Source organism: Ailuropoda melanoleuca, unplaced genomic scaffold, assembly GCF_002007445.2.
Source record: "Ailuropoda melanoleuca isolate Jingjing unplaced genomic scaffold, ASM200744v2 unplaced-scaffold11384, whole genome shotgun sequence".
NCBI classification, from domain to species: Eukaryota; Metazoa; Chordata; class Mammalia; order Carnivora; family Ursidae; genus Ailuropoda; species Ailuropoda melanoleuca.
The window spans coordinates 1847081-1868187 of record NW_023179820.1 but is presented as its reverse complement, the minus strand read 5'-3'; the positions used below and the strand labels follow the sequence as shown (position 1 = coordinate 1868187).

The following is a 21107-nucleotide window of genomic DNA, read 5'->3' as shown; positions in this document are numbered from 1 at the left end:
AAAGATGACTCAATGGAAACAGAGAGAAAACAAAAAATTGTGACAAATTTATGTGCTACCATATCAATAAATACCTTAAATGTAAATAATCTAATGCATCAATTAAAATGCAGGTATTATCAGAGTATATAAAGACACAAGTCCCATTTATATACTAGTTAGAAAAACTTTCTTCTCATTAAATAACATAAGGAGGTTACTGGATTGAAAGACTCAACATAGTAAAGATATCAAATATCCTGAAAGTTATATACACACACACACACACACACACACATATAGATGAATGAATACATAGAATACTATTTATATGTTTATATTATTTGTATTTTAATATGTCATATAAATATTACATAAATATACAAATATACACACATCTATCATCTATGCATAGGACTAATGTAATTCTATGTAATTCCTATCAAAATCCCAGCAAGGATTTTTGTAGACTTAGACAAGCCTATTCTAAAATGTATATAGATGGCACAGGCTACAGAATAGGTAAAACAATCTTGACACTAAAGAATAAATGATAGGAATCAGTTTAGCCAGTATTAAGGTTTACTATATAGCAACACTAACCAAGACACTGTGGTATTGTCAGAGGGTAGAGATATAGACCAATGGAACTGAATGGAAAATCAAAAGGTAGACCCATACAAGTATGCTGAATTTATTTTTGACAAAGGTACAAAAGCAATTAAATGGCAGAAAGACAGTTATTTCAACAAATTGGGCTGAAACAATTGAACATCCATGTTCAAAAATGTGAACCTTGATCTAAAGTTCATGCCTTACACAAAAATTAGCTCAAAAGAGATAATGAGGTTAAATGTTAAATGTAAAAGCATTAAGCTTTTAGGAAAAAAGAAGAAAAGCTTTGAGATCTCGGCTAGTCAAAAGGAGTTAGGTTGACACAAAAACATGATCCATAAAAGAAAACATATAAATTGGACCACATCCAATTTAAAAGCTTTTGTTTTATGGAAACCCATGTGAAGAGAATAAAATGATAAGCTAAAGACTAGGAGAAAATATTTACACATATCCAACAAAAGACTGGCGTCTAGAATATATAAAGAATCCTCAAAAGTCAATGGTAAATACAAACAATCCAATTAAACAATGGGTAAAAGATCTGAACAGACATTTTATGAAGAAGATATACAGTAACTAATCACATTATTAGTTCTCAAGGAAATGCAAATTGAAACCATAATGAGGTATCACCTATCAGAATGGCTAAAATTAAAAAAAAAAAAGTGACAACACCAAATCCTGATGAGGATGTAAAGAAATGGGATAACTCACAGATAGTAAAATGTGAAATGGTACAGCCACTCTGGAAAAGTTTGACGGTTTCTTATAAAACCAAGCTTTCAATTGTCATACAACCTAGCAACTGTACTCTTGGGCATTTATCCCAAAGAAATGAAAACTCATGTTTATGCAAAACTTGTTCACAAATGTTCTTAGCAGCTTTATTTTCAATAGTCAAAACCTGGAAATAGTTCAGCTGCCCTCCAACAGGTGAATGGTTAAACAAGCCAATAATACATTCTACTTTTATAACATTTAAAAATTTTAGAAATGGAGGACACATAACGGGTTGCCAGGGTCTAGGTCTAGAAGACCGAGGGGAGGCATGCAGGAGGGTGATGGGTTTTCTTCCAGGTTGTACAAGAGCAACAGAAGGGGACAGGTTAGAACTCTCCAGTTGGACTGTGATGGTAAATACAAGAAACTACACACATGATAAGCTTGTATAATGCACACATAAAAAATAAATATAGTGATAAAACACTATACTTTTTTGAAATGTTAATTTTGAGGGAAAATGAGTAGTAAAGTGTGCATTAATGAATGAATGAATAAAGTAATAAAATACTAGACTTTTCTGAAATGTTAACATTGGGGGGAAATGAGTAAAGTGTGCAAAGGACCTCTCTGTACGATTTCTCACAACTGGATTTGAATCTATAATTATTATCTCTAAAAATTTCAATTAAAGTAAAAACAGATTAGTTACTGTAAGTAATGAAATTGGATTTATAGATGACATGTGAAAAATCTTGTGTTTATTCCAGAGAGGGAGGAGCCAATGGTAGGGAAGTATGGAATATCCCAAAGGAAATAGTTGCCTTTTGGTGGATGACCCTGGATAACAGTGATTAAATTCCTCCCTGCAAAGGACCAACCTCAATTATCTGTCTTTTTTTTTTTTTTGGATCAAGCAAAGGCTCCCAAGCAGTGTCTAGCCTGGTCAAAAGGTGGAGAGATCTTAATATTTAAGTTCATTCCCAAGTTATTAAGGGCCTTTCAAGAAGGGGGGCTCTGTATTGCTTTTCAGAGAAACACCCAGAGTCAGAGTTCTCAGGCTTTTGGAACATTGTCAGAAGTCCTAATGTGGACAACATGAGGTTCTAAAGACCTGGTGAAAGCACTGGTTAGGAGAGAGGTAGCAATGGCCTTAGTCAAGGAAGTACCTCAAGTGGAGGCTCCCTTTGGGAATTTTTGACTCACTTGTTTAAAACCCTGCCTAGTGTTTGGCTGCTTCCCACCTTTAATCTTACAGTTAATAAAAATAGGTTGGAGAATAGATGACATGGAGATAGCTAACTCATATGGTCCACATGCTTGCTTTTTTTAACATGCATTTTTTAATATACACAGACTATCATGAAAACTACAAAAGAATACATGAATAAATCTAAATAAAATTGGACATAGATATTTTCTAACATCTTATAGATAATATTAAGAAAATATTTCAAGGCAAACAACAACAAAAAATCACCAGGTAAGTGAGGGTGTTTCTTTTCAATCACCATTTCCCTTTTCCTATTTTTAGTCATAGTTAGCAAATATAATTTCAAAACTCCCCAAAACTTTATTTTTGTGATGTAATTGGCTTACAAAAATTTGAAAGTATCTCATTCAACATATTTTATCAATCAAAATATGCAAAAGTCCACAATGTTTGCACAGAAAAGTGCAATAATCTAGTGGAAATATTGCTTCAGTTTGAGCCTGATTGTTAAATTTTCTGCTCAATCTTTCCTCCTCAATTTATTGTTTTTTGTACCAATCTCTGATAATACATTTCCCACTAATGTACACAATGGAAAGACATTTATTATAACGTGGTATCTTCATTATTGAAGAAAATGACAATATTTAAACAGGTTTCTTATTCGGTTCAATGGCAAAGTGCTCATTTACAGCAAATTTGATTGCTTTATTTTCCTGGTCTGAAATGGACAATGGGAAGGGAATTTAAAAGTAGTCCCAACTACTGTGTTCAGGACTCGAATGATACCACCTTAGGAGCTAAATTTAAAAGTAGACTTTACTCACAACACCCTGTCTCCAAGCATAGGATACTATTTGAGATGATTGAGCTGGAAAGGAAGCACTTTACCTGTGGTCTCATCTTTAATCCTGAGCCTGCCTGCATTTCTTATCAGCTACATTCAGTACTTTCTTCTCCTCCCCATGCTTGATCAACACCTGCATTTATGCTTTTTCTCCTTTGGTTGGAACCCAACTTCCTTCAAGAGGAGAAATTATATCTATTATCTACTATTACCCCAAAATTTCTAGTATTGGGATTTTACATAGAAGTCCACACTCAGAATCTTAAATTTTATGCAATTAATTTAGCATACATTTAATTGAATCTCTTAGAAAAAATATCCCAGTGTTATTGTGTAATTGTAATTATAGCTCTATTTTTTATTTTATTTATTTATTTATTTTTTTTTAAGATTTTATTTATTTATTCGACAGGGATAGAGACAGCTAGCGAGAGAGGGAACACAAGCAGGGGAAGTGGGAGAGGAAGAAGCAGGCTCATAGCGTAGGAGCCTGATGTGGGGCTTGATCCCATAACGGCGGGATCATGCCCTGAGCCGAAGGCAGACACTTAACCGCTGTGCCACCCAGGTGCCCCTATAGCTCTATTTTTTAAAATTTTTTATTTATTTGAGAGAGAGAGAGAGAAATCCAGTGAAGGGTGAATATTTCTGTATTAAAAAGCTAATGAAAATACTGTCCTGAGTACCCTGAGATATGCATGTATATTTTCTTTCTTGGGATTCTAAACAATCCCTCCTTGTTTCTTTCCCTAAGGGGCACCACACTGCCACCCACTATCAAATTGCCTCGCGCATCCCCTTCTATGGTCTCTGCTACCTGTTACAGTGTGCTGTCCAATTTTGGTTTAGTTAGCACTTCTTTTTCAAACCCAAGCTAACAAATAAAAGTATTTCAAGAAAGTGTCATTTCAAGTCCTTTAAAATTATTTGTTGTTAAAACAAAGAATAAAAAAGAGAGGGGGATAAAACACAGAGAGGGAGAGATACATAAATCTCTGAAAAATAGTTATCTGTGTCTTAGAAATTCAGCATCTGCTAATAAAACGCAGAGCTCTGCATAAAATCCCTAAAAGTCTTTTCTTCTTGCACTGTGTCCTTCCACAATCTTCTTTTCTGTCTTTGAGATATTAACCTTTGTACTCTAATTCCCTTTAATCTATTACAATTGGGACAGTATCTGCATTTACAACTGATTCGGGAGTTTTGACTGAACTGAATGTATAATCTTATTTCTAGGAGAAAGATTAATATGATTATATGATAATGAGCAGTTTAGAAAGAATTCTTAAGACATGAAAGGGAAAAGAACTATAAAATCTTGACAAAAAATTAAATGTTCAAGTTGAATATTTTTCCTTGTATCATTTATATAAACCTATACTCTCCAAAATAGAGTTGTGTCCATCACTTCATGGGTTTTTTTTTGTTGATGTTGTTTTTTGTTTTGTTTTGTTTTGTTTTTGATCTTAGAGAGGAATTAGCGAATATTTTTGGACATGGACAGAAGTGGAGTGTCTAGAGCCCAGAAGGGCACAGAGTGCTGGGTTTCTCTTTAACCTTAACAGGAAGGTAACGTGGACAGAAAATGACTTCAGCTGAATATGAGATAATAGCATAGAGGTCTAAATTTCTTCAGGAGGGTCGAGGGCAAAATGTTTATTAAATAGTTTCCTTCCATTTCTTGATGGGTAGGACTGCTAGGCCTGCAGCAGAGTAGAAAATAAAGTTAAGAAAGAGAAAGTAAAAATTAAAAAATGCAAGCAAACAAGTGCAAATGGCCCTAAATATGTATTAATATTTGCAGAATAATGTAGCTGTTGGGGCCAGATATGTGTTTCCATCAGAGTTGGCAACAGTCACTCACAAATCCCTGCTATGTGTGGATCAATGTGCTAGACTTTGGATTACAGTATCACTCCAAAAAAGAAACCCCACAGGTGAAATGTAAAGAAAAGTCTTGCCAGCTATATATTTTAAATGATCTGAGGAAGTGAAAAAGTCAATTCAACAACCTAACCTCCCCTTCTATGTCAAAAACTTTTTGAGGCATTAGAACATTAGAATAAATAATGCTAATTTTCTGTTTGGGGAGAATCCACACTTAGTTAAAGTTCAATCAAAAGCAACCCTGAATGATTATTATTAGGTCCACTGGATTGGTAACTAGGAAAGAAACAAGTTGGGACTTCCATAGATACTCTGAATGCTAAAGGTCATATTCTTTCTTTTGCATTTTCTAAAGCAGAAATTTTTTAAAAAACATGAAGTTTCAAAGAAAAGATATGCAAATTTCTCTCAGATGAATCTGAGGCAGTTTTCCCACTGCCTTACAATTGGATGTGGGACATGTACAGAGGTCAGTCACAGGTCAGGAAAAAAGAGGAAGCCCAGGAAAGATAATCCCGGTGAGTCTGATCTCAGCATGTTTAGTAGCAGCAGGAAAGCCTGAAGGGAAAAGTGGGGTACACCTCAAGGTTTGACTCCCTTTTCCTCCTGAAAAAAATCTATAGTTTGTTCAGGTAGCCATCTTTTCTCCAAGAGGCTCAGAAGCGGTGACCTCAACTCGGCTCAATTCTGATTTTCCCAACTTTTGCACTACTGATGTTTGGGTAGGTGATGCTTCGTGATGGGGGTGCTGTCCAGTGCATTGCAGGATGTTTAACAACATCTTCGACCTCTATACACTAGTTTCCAGTAGCACTACCCTCCGCCAGTTATAACAACTCAAAATGTCTCCAGACATTGTGAAATGTCCCCAGGGAGGGCGGGTAGAATCACTCTAGTTGAGAAACCCTGACCCAAGCCAACAAACACAGGGGCTCCACTGAAGTCACTGCCCCACGGGCACCTGACTTAAGATGGCCTTACCACAATGGTTTGGGGACTGATTGTTCCCTCCCCATCCCCACTCCAAAGTGAAGGAAAAGGCTGAAGTCCAAACTGCCACCAGTAGCTATTCTGCCACTCCAAACGAAACGACCAGCTTTGCTCAGTCTTGCAGCAGACACTGAGGACAGCAGAGCGCGCACACACACACACACACACACAAGACCCTGTACTTGAGGACAATGTTCAGTCCTGGAGCTGCAGGGAAGGGACAGCATTTCTTACATTTAAGCCAGTTTGAGAAATGTTATCTTGTCACTTTCTGGTAAAGTCATCTTAAATGAAGCTATATGCACATCCAAGGAAAGGACATGATTTATTGGGTCTATGTAAACTGAATGGCTATTTAAGGGCTGCATTCATCCAGGGTTCTGTATCTATATGCAACCTACCCCAGACCAAGTGTTTAGCAGGCAGCTCATCCCTAACCTATCCCAAAGTGAACGCCTAAGAGGCCTTGTAAACCTGCTGTTCTCAGAGTCTTCCTCATTTAAGAAACTGCCGACTCCTTTCTTCTAGTGCTCAGGCCAAAACCCGTGGGGCCATCCTTGACTCCTCTCTACTTTTTACACCTCTAACATTTACCCCATGCTCAACAGAGCCTATTGAGGGTCCTGTTAAAAACATGGGTCACTGAGTGCAGTATTTCCAGACTGATGCCAAAGTGGAAAGAGACATTATTGGAATAACTAGTGAGATTTGGATGAAAGCTATAGTTTAGTTGATCATATTGTATCAATACTAATTACTTAGTTTTGAAAAATGTACCATGCTTAAGTAATATGTTAACATTAGGGAAACCTGGATGAAGGGCTTATGGGAACTCTCTATACTTTTTTTTGGTAATTCTTCTAAATCTAAAATTAATCCAAGATAAAAGTTTAAAAAATATTGAAATATTTAAAAATTTAAAAGTGTTACGTAATGACATTTCTCTGTATGGAATTCTCCAATTGTACCTCATTTTATGCAGAGTAAATATCCAGAGCCTTACAGCCACTCCCAATGGCTCCCACCATGTGGCCTTTGGGTTCTTTTTCTGACTGCCCCTTCCACTAACCACAACCCGTAAACCCACACCCATATCCATATGTTGTTCTTGTCTCACGGCCTTTGAAGTTGACATACCATATGGCTCCATCTCCCACTTTCTATAGATCTTCACTTCAATGTCATCTCCTCACTCTCTGGCTAGCCTAAAATAGCAGCCCCTACCTCCAACACTTCTTTCCCCCTGTGTTCCATTTTTCTTCATAGCAGGTACCACTACCTAATATACTACATATTTTCTTATTTATTATAATCATTGTCTCTCTTGCCCGCTAGAATGGCAACTCTAGGAAGCAAACAGTTTTGTTTGTCTTGCTCACCATTATTTCAGAATCTAGAATGGTGCCTGGCACTTAGAAGCCTTATTTGATGAATGAATAACTGAATATGTCTGTGTAATATTTTGTTAACTAAACTTATTATCACAATTCTGTGGTAAAACTACCAGTGTTACATTCAACATATATCAAGAAATTCTAGGAAAGGGGAACATCTCCTACCTGTAGTCCAAGAAATTAACTACTTGCAGGAATTAATGTAAATACCTCTAAATGGAACTTCAGATTTTGGTTCAGATTTTGGTTCCCCATTTTGGTTTGGAGCTTGGAAGTCACCACTCTACAACAAGTAAAAAGCTAAACAGATTAAACAACCAGCAACTATTCTTGAATCCATAGGGAGGCAAGGGCATGGGCCAGACCACTGTCCTGAAGATTGGACAGACAGAGAGATAGACAGATACAGGGAGTCACAGCCTACCAGAACACCCTCAGGAGCAGAAATCCCTGTGGAGGGCCGCCTGGGTGGCGCAGTCATTAAGCATCTGCCTTCGGCTCAGGGCGTGATCCCAGTGTTCTGGGATCGAGCCCCACATCAGACTCCTCCACTAGGAGCCTGCTTCTTCCTCTCCCACTCCCCCTGCTTGTGTTCTCTCTCTCACTGGCTGTCTCTCTCTGTCAAATAAATAAATAAAATCTTAAAAAAAAAAAAAAAGAAATCACTGTGGAAAGCAGTACCTGAGTAGAAAAACCTGAACTGTAATTGATAAATTTCTAGAGGCTTGGTGAAGACAAGTCTGAGAGTTAAAGAATCCAAGGGGATCCTGTCATGTGTGGGATGGGGAGAGCACAATATTGTGGGATTTACCTCCAGGAGCTCAGCCAGTGTCCCCACGGTAAATATCAGAGAAAAATTTCCTTGCGCATTCAGCAGTGGGAAGGGGCTTCTCCCGCCTTTTTTTCCTACACGGCGGGAGAAGTAGATTGAAGCCAGTTGTTTAGGGTTTTTAGCTGTTAACTAAAGTTTTGTGGGGTAAAAGCCCACCGATCTAGAAGGGCTTAGCTTAATTAAAGCGATTGTTTTGCGTTCAGTTGATGTGAGGTAAATTCTTGCAGGGGAAAAGAAATTATTTTGAAATACTAGAGACCACTCTTCTTAATAAAGCTTGAGTTTGGGAAAAACTAGTTAACCAGAGCCTAACCTGCTGGGGTATCATCAGAGACTAATTGACCTGGAGAAAGGGAAATATCAAATTCAGCCCTCTTGAGTCATCCTGTCCCATCTAAGGGGTGGGGGTGGGGAAACAAAATACAGAATGGAAAGGAAGAAATAAAGCTATCCTAGCTCACAGATGACATGGTCATGTATATAGAAAAGCTGAAAGAGGGGCACCTGGGTGGCACAGTTTTTAAGCGTCTGCCTTCAGCTCAGGGCATGATCCCAGCATTCTGGGATAGAGCCCCACATCAGGCTCCTCCGCTGGGAGCCTGTTTCTTCCTCCCACTCCCCCTGCTTGTGTTCCCTCTCTCCCTGGCTGTCTCTCTCTGTCAAATAAATAAATAAAATCTTAAAAAAAAAGGTGAAAGAAAAAATAAAACAAAACAAAAATCTTCCTAGAACTAACAAGTGATTATAGTAAGATTGTAAGATACGAAGTTAATATACAAAGACCAAACACTTCCTTATACATCAGCAATCAACAAGTGTAATTTTGAAATTTAAAACACAATACCATTTACTTTAGGTTCTTAAAAAATTAAATACTTAGGTATAATTCTACAAAAATGTGTACAAGCTCTGTATGAGGAAGTCTACAAAACTGATAAAAGAAATCAAAGAATAAGCAAATGGTGAGATATTTCATGTTTATAGGCAGGAAGGCTTAATATTCTCAAAATGTCAATATTTGGCAACTTGACCTATAGATTCAATGTAATTCCAATGAAAATCCCAACAACTTATTTTGTGGCTATTGATAAGTCAATTCCAAAGTTTATATGGAGAGGCAATGACATAAAACAGCCACACAATGTTGAAGGAGAACAAAGTTGGAGGATTGACATTATCCAATTTCAAGACTTACTGTAGGGGCACCTGTGTGGCTCAATCGGTTAAGCATCTGCCTTCAGCTCAAGTCATGATCCCAGGGTACTGGGATCCAGTCCCATATGGGGCTCCCTCCTCAGCTGGGAGCCTGCTTCTCACTCTCCCTCAGCCTGCTGCTCCCCCTGCTTGTGCTCTCTCCCTCTCTCTCTGCCAAATAAATAAATTCTTTACAAAAAGACTTACTGTAAATCTATAGTAATCAAGACTGTACGCTTTTAGAAAAGCAAACGAAAAATCAGATGGATCAGTGGAATACAATAGAAGGCCCAGAAATAGATCCACACAAATACAGTTAACTGATCTCTGACAAAGGAGCAAAGGCAATACAACATAGCAAAAATGGTCTCTTCAACAAATGGTACTGGAACAAGTGGACATCTACATACCAAAAAAAAAAAAAAATGGCTCGAGACACAGACCATACATGATTTACAAAAATTAATTTGAATCACATACCTAAATGTAACACACTGAACTATAAAACTTCTTAAAGATAACATTGGAGAAAATCTAGATGACCTTGGGTATGGCAATGACTTTTTTGAATTGACACCAAAGTTATGATACATGAAAGAAATAGTAGATAACCTGGATTTCACTAAAATTAAAAACTTCTGCCCTGCAAAAAATAACGTCAAGATGATGAGAATGTAAGCCACAGAATGGGAGAAAATATTTGCAAAAGACACGTCTGATAAAAGACTGTTATCCAAATATACAAAGAACACTTAAAACTCAACAATAACAAAAGAAACAACTCCATTAAAAACTGAGCCAAAGGTCTTAACAGACACCTCACCAAACAAGATATACATATGGCAAGTGAGCATGTGAAATGGTGTTCAACATCATATGTCATTAGGGAATTGCATATTAAAGCTAATAATATCTATCAGAATGGTCAAAATCCAAAATACTGGCAATAATAAATGCTGGAGGGGATGAGAAGCAAGAAGGACTCACTTTCATTGCTGATGGAAATGCAAAATGACACAGTCACTTTGGAAGACAGTTTGGTAGTTTCTTAAAACCTAAACACACTCTAACCATATGACACAGCAATTACTCCTTGGTGTTTGCTTAAAGGAGCTGAAAGTGCATGTCCACACAAAAGCCTGTAAGATGTTTATAGCAGTTTTATTCATAATTGCCAAAACTTGGAAGTAACCAAGACGTCTGTCCTTCAGTAAGTGAATGGATACTGTGGTACAGCCAGACAATGGAAAATTATTCACTGCTAAAATAAATGAGCTATGGAGCCATGACAAAACACAGAGGAATCTTACATCATACTGTTAAGTGAAGGAAGCCAATCTGGAAAGGCTACATGCTATATGATTCCAGCTATATAACATTTGGAAAAGAAAATGTACGGAGACAATAAAACAAACAAACAAAACAAAACAAAACAGCAGTGATTGCCAGGAGTGGGGGTAGGTGGTAGGGAGGAATGAATAGACAAAGCACAGAGGAGGTTTAGGGTGGTGAATCTACTGTACATGATACTGTAATGATAGATACAGGGTCTTACACATTTGCCTAAAACCATAGGGTTTGCAGTGCCAACACTGAACCACAATGTAAACTATAAAATTTGGGTGATTATAATGTGTCAATGTAGGTTCATCAATTTTGTAACAAATGTACTATTTGGGGGGGCATGCTGATAATGGGGGAGGCTGTGCATTGCATGATTTGTGTCTACTTTTGTAATTATATATATACACACACACAGACATATCTATATAATTATTAAAGAAATATATATATATAATTATTATTAAAGAAAATTAAAGAGACTGAAAAGAACAAAACCTCATGAGTGTTACATAGGTTGAGTTCCTTCCAAACAAACTGCATAAAGTTCAGTAAGTTGGATTTTCCTTCTTTTTTTATTCAATATGCTCATCTCTAAGATAGAATGCCAATTCTAAGATGCAAAGATAAATGATGTCTTAGGCACTCTGTAAGTATTGGGGAATAAATTATTCCTATATGGACTCTGTGGCACAGAAATCCCATTCCTTTAAAAGCAGAAAATTATACAACCAACTTGTCTAGAAAATGCAGACAGAACTTTGATTCTGCTAGACCCTTCAAATGGAGCCCAAATAAAGTGAACAGTGTGTATTGAAGATATGAAAGGCATGCTTCCATGAGGAATTAGTTGAGAACTCATTTCTGTTCACACATCTGAGTCTGTCCTCTTTATTTTCTCATGTCTAGCCTCTTTTACATCTGCAGCTTCCTCTCCTGCAGCTGCTTTAGAAGCCATACTTCTCTTCTACCCTCTACCAAGAGCGTGGGCTTGAATCCCCTAGCTTTGCATTCAAGCCCCTTTCAACCACTGGGTAACTGTGTGCCCTTTAGCTACTACCAAAATCCTGTATCTACTTTTATTCATTGTAAGTGGTCCAAGATCTCACAGCCTGATTGAGCTAGTGTCAAAAACTGCGGACTGAGGAGCGCCTGGCTGGCTCAGCTGGTAGAGCAAGGACTCTTGATATCAGGGTGTGGCGTCTACTTAAAAAAATAAAAAACTGTCAAGCAGTGTAAAAAATGGCATTTCCATTATTCTTACAGCATGTTGATGTTCTTTTTCTTTCCAATTCCCCCTCCACTGCATGCATTTAAACCAAGCATCACTTTTCCTTCCAATTATGCTTTACTATCCTAGATATTGGTGGAAGTAAAAGGCCAAGAAGATGAAGATAGGTAGAAACAGTAGTTAAGAGATATTAACTGCCTTGACTACATTTAAATTCTGGAAATAAAACCACATTTGACAAGTTTGGTATTAACGAGTCATTGAATTAGGGATAAAAAGCAATGACTTGGAGACCTTGAGCATCACAAAAGAAAGCCATAAAATAAGAACCCTACTACATCATTTTGACTATGGGTCTGGTATACACCACAGAGTTCCTTTAAGGAACTACATACTGGTCTTCTCTTAAACATAAAAGAAGTTAGAAGACAAGACGAATGTATGCCTGCAGCCTCGAAGGGGCAGAATTAAAACTCAAAATCCCCACACTACAAACCTGAGTACCGATAGTTCATACCGTTTCTAGTGTGTATTGTCAGCTACTTAGATACCTGGCATCTAAGTAAACCAATGAAATCTGGAGTCCACTCAGAAATGAATCTGTAGTAAGAAGTCCCTCCATAATATTCTCTTACCAAGAAATCCAGAGTTTTGCCCACTCTATTTTGTTGATTTCACTTACACTCTCAAGATGAAGATAGAAACAGAATTTTGTTTCTATTTTCAGATGGCGAGTCAAAATAATTATTTTTCAAAAGATTTAGTGAATTAACCCAAGATTCAAGTTCCAATATTTCCAATTACCAAGAAAATCCAGTTTTCTACATATGAAACTCCATTACTCATTTTTCTCATTTAGTGTTTTTCGACTCCTGGAAACTGACAGTGATTATGTATGACTCTAGGTACCATTTTATAACTTTGATAACTTTTTCATTGCAAGTATCCAGATAGGGAATTAAAATAACTTGTTTACAATGGCTTTGGGTTGGAAACACCATTCACAATTGCTGGATTGCATTATAAATACTTACTTTTACAATTCTTTGACAACAGAACATTAATCAGACTCAGAAATGTGCCTTGTCCTCTCAGTCTATGTCCTTCCTCAAATGTCCTCTGTAAATATGCACCTACACCTGAATCTCTCGTTGCGCATGCCTCATCCTCACTGCATCTGGCAATATTCTATATTCTAAGACCTTCTCACATCATATTGCTCTAGTGGGCTTCTATATTATCCCACATCTGATCTGAATGTCCTTAGAACTTCTCTTTCAACACCTGGCAAGTTCTAATAACCATACTTCTACTACAGCATGATGGTTAAAGCAACAGACTTTGAAGACAAAAAAAACTTTGTTTAGAATCCCAGTTCTGTCACTCTAGCTTGAGAATTTGCCTAGCTTTGTCTCCTTGAATTTTTAAATAAGCTGCAGTCTTCTCATGTGTAAAACAGGAAAAAAAATGCCTACTTCACATATATCTTTTATATATTAAATGACATAATATGGGGATGCCAGGGTTGCTCAGTCAGTTAAATGTCTGCCTTTGGCTCAAGTCATGATCCCAGGGTCCTGGGATTGATTCCCACGCCTGGCTCTCCTCTCAGTGGGGAGCCTGCTTCTCTCTTTGCTTCTCCCTCTGCTTGTGCTTTCTCCCTTTCCCCCTCTTTCCCAAGTAAATAAGTAAAAAAAATCTTTAAAAATAAATAAATGATATAATATATGTAAAACAAAGAATATTTACCAAATAGGTGTGATTGTTTCTTTTATTAAAAAGTCAAAAATAGTTATTTATAATGTTGCCATTGAAGCAAAGCAAGATCCCAAATTGCCTTTGAAATTATAAAAAAAATAATAAAATTACTTTCAAATTAACACTAAACTTTTTATTTATTTATTTATGTATTTATTGAGTGGCATAGAGTTTTTTAATTTGGAAGACAAAAAGATTACACTTAATGGGAAGCAGAGGTCATGTTAATAAATACTCATGGCAAAGCTGCTCTAACACAGAAGCAAGGGAACTTCTCTGGGCTCTCCACCTACATTCCAAAGCAGAGTCAGTAGGTAAGTATAAATCTGAAGAAAATCTACGTGTCCAAGTTGCCATCTCAAAAGCTCTCATCCAGGAGAAATCAAAACGTGAACATTCTTCTAGTCTCCTACTCCCCAGTGAAGTAAATGGGAATAATTCAGCCAATGAAGTTAATTACAATAAGGTGAAGGATGGTGCTGGCAGAGAAAATCAGCAAAGGCTTGCTCTGGGGTGATGTCTTAGAAATCCGCTATGTTCTGTGGGTTATCTGTATCCCGAGGCAAACCTCTAGGATGAAGCTCCCCACACAAGAGCTGAAGCCCGAGAGAAAAGAGCCGAAGGGGAAGGTCCCCGCGAGGAGACAGTAACTGAATTGCAGCGCCCAGGTCAGCAGTACATAGGAGGTACGTGTCAAACAACTTCAGACGTTGAGGAGTGGAGCTCAAGTACTCTTCTGAGAACCCTGAGATGGTCAATACTAGTTATGCCCACATGACTATACACTTGGTTCTCCGGCCTGAGCTCCCCAAACTCAGCACTAAACTTTAAACACTTGCTCTCTAGGTATTTTTCTGTCCTTTAAAATTTAGTAATCCTAATAAATCATGTTGGGTAATTTTCAATAAGCCAAAATAGTCAACAAATTAAAGTAAATGAATGTTTATCGCACCACACAAGCAAGTAGCTTGTTAAATATCTTCCTCCGCTCATTCATACGTCATGGTTGTTAGAATTTTTTAAAACATCATACAATCTCAACTCTTCTAATCATATTTTTCAAATGTAATATTCCTAGATTTACATTCCCAGATATTAATGATAAAAAAGTCTTATCAAGATAGTGAAATTATAGACCACCAGAACAACAACAAAAAAAGCCTTCCTTTGAAGTAAGTCTCTTGTTCAGACTATTTCTAGATTTACTCTTGAAATCCGGTGAAATTCACATTTTATTATTATTATATGTTAGTCACGATACAGTACATCACCAGTTTTTGTAGTGTTCCATGGTTCCTTGTTTGCTTATAACAACCAGTGCACCATGCAATATGTGCCCTCCTTAATACCCATCACTGGGCTAGCCCATCCCCCTATGCCCTTCCCCTCTAAAACCCTCAGTTTGTTTCCTGAAGTCCATAGTCTCTCATGGTTCATCTCCCCCTCTGTTTTCCCCGCCTTCATTTTTCCCTTCCTTCTTCTAATGATCTCCCTGAGCTCAGATTCAGTGGGAGTCTGCTTGAGGATTCTCTCCTCTGCTCCTCCCCCTGCTCTTTCTTGAGGGGCAGACTCCCACTGAACCTGAGCTCAACGTGGGGCTGATTTCACCACTGTGAGACCATGAACTGAGCCAAAACCAAGAGTCCGAGGCTTAACCTACTGAGCCACTCAGGCACCCAAAATTAGCAAGTTATTAATAGAGTTACAAATAAATTTACATTTTTTGAATTTCGTGCTATAGATTGTGTAGCCCAGGACATTCTTCGATGCTGCCTAACTTTGGGAAGATAGTAATAGAATCATTATGTAAACATAACATTTTAAGGACCAATCATGGATGGAAAAATTCAATAGGACTCAGTGAAAATGAGCGCTAGATTGCAGGCGGCAATGCTGGCCCATCACACATGGCTAAGTACTTGCTGCAGCATTGCTCTAAGGACCAGCCAGTATCTCTGTGATTTTGAAAAGGAAGCAGGGTGATATTATTTTCCCAGAATAGGCTTTACCTAGGGCCTCTCTCCCAGCCTACCTGTGCCACTGGTCTTAAATCTGAAGATGCAAAATCAGAACTCCCCTTCATGTTCCTGTGCCCCCCTTTTGACCCACAGTTTCCATCTTCTCACTTTCCCTTACATATTCCCTCACTGACTTGTAATAAATGTATGTTCCTGCCCGACTGGGGGAAAGCCTGCAGCACTGTTCTCCTCATGACCTTGAGTAGCCATGAGGGTCAGATAGACTTGAGAACACTTTAAACTGAGAAACATCCTTCAAAGCAAGGTGTTATTGACATTTTTGCTTGTATCTACACGTAAACCAAAAGCTCCTTCCTCAGCCAGCAGGCTCAGACAAGTAATGTGCTATTCTGCTGGGAGTCTGCCTGGGTAAGCACCTCTCAGGATGGCTCACTACTCCTCAGGCAGGTGCCCCTGGATCAGTGAGCCACGCTCAGTCAGAGCAGCCTTTCCTATCCTGTGTGAGGAGTCTGTACACATCTGGCTAGTGGAGGATAGCTTCCCAGCCAGGCTCCCTCATGGTAGGTGATGGGATACAGCCTGACTGTCTAGTGCAACTCCATCTCAGGGTGACAGTAGCAGCTAAAATTCCCCCAAGCAAGATGATATTATCATTTTTCATTATCATAGATGTCTGAATAGCATCTTTTTTTCTTATCTCAAGAATCCTTCACTGGGTTTACTTTCCCTTTTCTCAATATCTTTCAAATGTGTTCCTATAGGAAATAAATACATTTAACACTTCAACATAAAATTATTGAATAGCATTAACTATATAAGCTTGTTCACTTTAAAGTAAATGTGGGGGGGACCCTGGGTGGCTCAGTCATTTGGGCAACCAACTCTTGATTTTGGCTCAGGTCATGTTCTCAGTGCTGTGGGATCGAGCCCTGCATTGAGCTCTGAGCTCAGTGCGGAGTCTGCTTGTCTCTCTCTCCCTCTGCTCCTCCCCAAAATGTGTGCACTTTCTCTGTCTCTCTCTGTCTTAAATAAATACATAAATACATAAATAAATAGAGTAAATGTAGGCAGCTAATGAAAAAAATCTAGGAAACATCAAAATCTGTTTTCACTGCTCTTCGCTTGTTTTCAAGTTTTATCAAATTCTGGCTCTTCCAGACATTTATTCTTAACATTCATGAAATCAAGATTGACCTAGGAAATCGCTTTGTGATAATTGCTGAGGAGACAATAGGAGACCAGTTTCTGACCCACTGTCTCTGTGATCAGTGATGATAAATTGCCTTCTCTCAGGATACATGCCCTTTATCTGGATGTCACCACCATGTCCAGCCTGTGAGAAGAGGTGCAGCTTTTTGCTGTGTATCATTGGGTCCATGTGGCCAGGTGTGTAGTAAATAAAGTTTGTCCAGCTTTAGAAATATGTTGAGAAAACCTCACTCCTAGCTCCAATCTGAAGTGCAAAGTTCGAATATAAGGCCAATGTGCAGGTATAAAGTGGTCTTTACTCCTAAGTATTGCCACAACATGCTTGTGGGATGTCGGCCATACTCCACTTTGTTGCTTTGTTTTGTTTCTGGAAATGGGGCTGTACCAACTTCTCTGAGCTTCTCTTCAGATTGACTCAGATGGAATCTCTGCAGAATAAAAACACAGGCAGCTGGCATCCTGGCATCACCCTGCTAATGCACCCATAGAAATCACCATAGAGCACATCTGCCATCTGGTATCCAAAACACTGTTTCAAACCCTTAATGCAGTTGAACAGGAAATTCTGATCTACTGGGTTTAAATTCATTGATCGATAAAGTGGATCCAGATTTTCGAACTTGGTCTGCCAATGCTTCTCCACTCCTTGGGATGCTCTCAGCCAAGCACTAAGACTATGATATTTGTGTAAAAGCATCTCAGGCAGGTGAGGTCACTGAGGATGAGCGGACTTCAGTGCTGTAGGTGGGCATGGGGTGCCTCCACCTTCTGGGTATTTGGAACCAAACTCATTTTATTTAAAAGATTTTCTAAGTTTTTAATTTATTTTTTAAGAGCTAATACACCTTATAATTAAGCTTCTAGAAAATGTATAAAAAAATCAAAAGTAGATTTTTCCCCGAAAGGATCGTTACTTAATACACTTTTCTAATTAAAACATTTTTTCCTTATAATTAAGGGTGGATATGGAGGTGATGGTAGAAACAAAGGAGAACACTAACCAAGTCAAACGGGCCCTCCTCCCACCCTTGTGTAAGTTGAACAGATGGCCTAGCAGGAATCAAGAAAAATTCCCACCAAATGTTTCTATTTCTTTAAGGCTTTTCATCTTCTACTGTGCTTCCATCCCCCTGCCTCTCTCAGAGCAGGTGTTGAGGTATGCCTAAGAATTCCACCTGCTTCTTACCACAGTCTTTGTCTTTGAATTCTCTTTTGAACATTCCCTGATCACACTTTGTATGACCTGGAAAATAATGATGAATTGTTGAAAGGCCCAAGACTTAGAGGATGCAAAAGACAGGAAGGGGAGAAAGAGCCTTTAGGAAAAGGAGACCTAAGGCAGGAACAGTGACAGAAAATGGTGGAAACCTTCAAAACACAAACTAAGATGACTTCCATCCAAAGCTGTCCACAGGATTACTCACAGTCAGAAGTTGGATGTCGGCTTTTCAAAACCTAGTGATCATTGTAGAACCCAGAATACACAGTGAGAAGACTGGCCAGGAGCAGAGGGGGAAAGAGTGATTTTCAGAACATCTTCGTTGGGGTTTGGTGACACAAGCCACACCTTGAGGTCTGAATCACATGGCAAAATGCACCTAAAGATTTTACATGTGTCTCGGGGACATGGATTTTCAAAAGTTGAACTTTCTTAAAATGCCAACTTATATTTGAAAGAATGTTCTATGACACAAACAGTCTGCAAAGGGTCCTCAGGGAGACTATTCCAGGAACCTTTGCTAAGAGGCCAGAGCTCCTCTCTTCCAGGGCCCTGAGTTTCATAGGGCCATGTCAGCTGACCTTGGACCCTGGTCAGTGCACCTCACTCAGCAGCTCCTGGTCATCCAGGCTATGTCTGGAGCTCCTCTTGAGGTCTCTGGTTGGTTGCTGCTATGTCTGACTTCCCTGACTCCAGATCCTACTATTTACATCTGTCCACTTCTTCCTTTGAAAACTGACCTCCTTCCACCTTGGCCTGGAGTATCTGCAGGATCCTTTCAACAGTGAGGCCTGAAGTTGGAATCCTAGCTCTGCTCCATACTGACAGTTCTCAGCTTCCACATCTGTAAGATTGGAATAATACTGACTTTACTGGTCTTTGTGGGATTAACTAAGTTGTATGTACAAGGAGATAATGTAAACACTGGGCGAATGTTTGTTCCCCTCTTCTCCACACCCCACCCCAACATCATCCCTCCCTGGACTGGCTCTTTTACCGTACTCACCCCGTAGATTCTCCCTCCCAGGGTACCATTGCATGATGCTCCAGCCAGGCACGCTGCGGGGCTGGAAAAGGGCCTGAGGGCCACTGCTCTAAACAGGACAAGTGACTGCAGGGCAGAGGGAAGAGCACCAGCCTGGCCTCAGAGACTGATGAGACACGTCCTGATAGGCACCATTTATCATCTCTGAGCTGAGCTTCTGCGTCTGGAAAGTGCCTTGAATAATATCAGCCCTTCTTCCGTCTCAAAGCCAGAAAGTAAGAATAAAAACGCCAATGAGGAAGCACACTGCAGGTTATAAGCACTGTACAAATATTGGGATTAATTTTTAGTTGGACTCTTCTCCCTACTATCAAGGTATGAGCATGGTTGTGGAAAGAGAGCACAGCTCAAGTCCATGTGGCTCCGAAGTCTAACTATCATTTATTGAGGACAGCACCCCACTTATTTCCAGTGGTACCCCACTTTGCCAGATTGACTCTTTCCATGTGTAGCCAGTCCTGTCCACAGGACACATTTGGGAACTGCAAGGGGGGGCATGCTAGTGACCTGCTCCAGCAGTACGTCACTGCAGGGCTGGATCACCTTCAGGTCTTCTGTCTCCAACCAGTGTTCACCCAGCACACTGGGCAGCCTGCGTCTCTGTGCCACGGCCACCTCATTAAATGCTCACTAAAGTGCTCCGTCCCTTCACTTTATCCTTTATAGTACTGTTCTGCTGTGATTCTTTGGAAGAATTTGGTCCTCTTCAGTTCCCTTTGGCACTTCGAAATTCACAAAAAGAGAAGTCCTCAACTGTCAATTTAAAAGTGACTGTTGTTTCAGACTTCCCAAGCCATTTCCTTTAAAAACAGGTCAATAGCCTGAAAGGACAAGTTGCTCTTTGGCACCTCTGGCTTTTGCAAGTTGGGAGCAGTACCTGCAGTCAGATGGGATCAAAGGGCTGGAGTCTGCATGTCCCACAGCCCCCGCCCCCCGTCGGCGCCCTGCCCACCTGCCCGTGTCCATATTTCTCCTCCATCTGCTCTGCCACCTGCTGTGAGTCTGTGACCCCTTCCTGCAGGCCAGCCCACCTGTTGGTTCCTGACTGTCCCTTCTGTTCTCTCCAATCCCACCAGGTCACGACCGGGATCGTTTTCAAGGCTGACTCATCTGCCTCCCTGTCTGGCAGGGCTCCGCTGGGAAGTGACTTTCATCCGTGGACTCTGGCCGTCCTGCCACATGCTGCTCCAGTCCTGCACTCATGCCGCTGCTCTCACTGTGCCTCCTGACACGGGGATTTGCTGCTGTTTGGAGGATCCTGCCACCTGCTTCAGGCTTGAGCTTCCCGGTCAGCTGTTTGCTCCATCTGCTTAGTAACCCTGAGTCTGTTCACAAAGGAATTTTCTTCCCTTTGTCACAGTGCATAATCCCTAATGTCAAGGTTGTGGGTCAGGCCCAGATTAAAAGCCATGTGACATTTTATGTTCTGTGAAAATAAGATACAATGTAGAACTCTTAGAGTACCTGTCTATGTATGTCACAATCCTCTGTTTTTAAAGTAGAGTCTGGGCCTTCTTATGTTCACTCAGAAGGCGCCCAAGAGAAGCCCCAGTCTGTGTGGTTGATGGAGGAAGGAGACCTTGTTTGAGGCTCTACAGAGAAAGGAAATGGGCAGGGAGGAGGAGAAAGAAGCTATGACATGTGGAGGTGT

The 21107-nt window shown here is 39.5% G+C and overlaps 1 pseudogene; it reads right to left on the bottom strand.

Annotated features, from left to right (window-relative positions):
• Nucleotides 1–14443: 14443 nt before the first annotated feature.
• LOC100464407 lies at nt 14444–14780 on the bottom strand (annotated as a pseudogene).
• Between the last annotated feature and the right edge of the window lie 6327 nt (nt 14781–21107).